This window comes from Mastomys coucha, chromosome X (assembly GCF_008632895.1).
Source record: "Mastomys coucha isolate ucsf_1 chromosome X, UCSF_Mcou_1, whole genome shotgun sequence".
Lineage (NCBI taxonomy): Eukaryota > Metazoa > Chordata > Mammalia > Rodentia > Muridae > Mastomys > Mastomys coucha.
The window spans coordinates 113,918,635-113,919,107 of record NC_045030.1 but is presented as its reverse complement, the minus strand read 5'-3'; positions in this window follow the sequence as shown (position 1 = coordinate 113,919,107).

Sequence of the window (473 nt, the reverse complement as noted above, 5' to 3'; positions counted from 1 at the left end):
ACTAATATACCCAGCAAAACTTTCAACTACTGTACATGGAGAAACCAGGATAGTCCATAACAAAACCAAATTTAAACAATATCTTTCTACTAATCCAACAATTCTGAGGACAATAGAAGGAAATTTACAAGCTAATGAGGGTTACTGCACAGGCTGTTTTTATGTGTCAACTTGACACAGGGTGGAGTTATCACAGAGAAAGGAGCTTCAGTTGAGGAAATGCCTCCTTGAGATCCAGCTGTAAGGCATTTTCTAAATTAGTGATCAAGGTGAGGGAGGGCCCATTGTGGGTGGTGCCATTCCTGGGCAAGTAGTCCTATGTTTTATAAGAAAGCAAGCTGAGCAATCCAGGGGAAGCAAGCCAGTACGAAAAATCACAGTCGGGCAGTGGTAGTGCATCCCTTTAATCCAAGCACTTGGGAGGCAGAGGCAGGTGGATTTCTCAGCTCAAGGCCAGCATGGTCTACAGAATG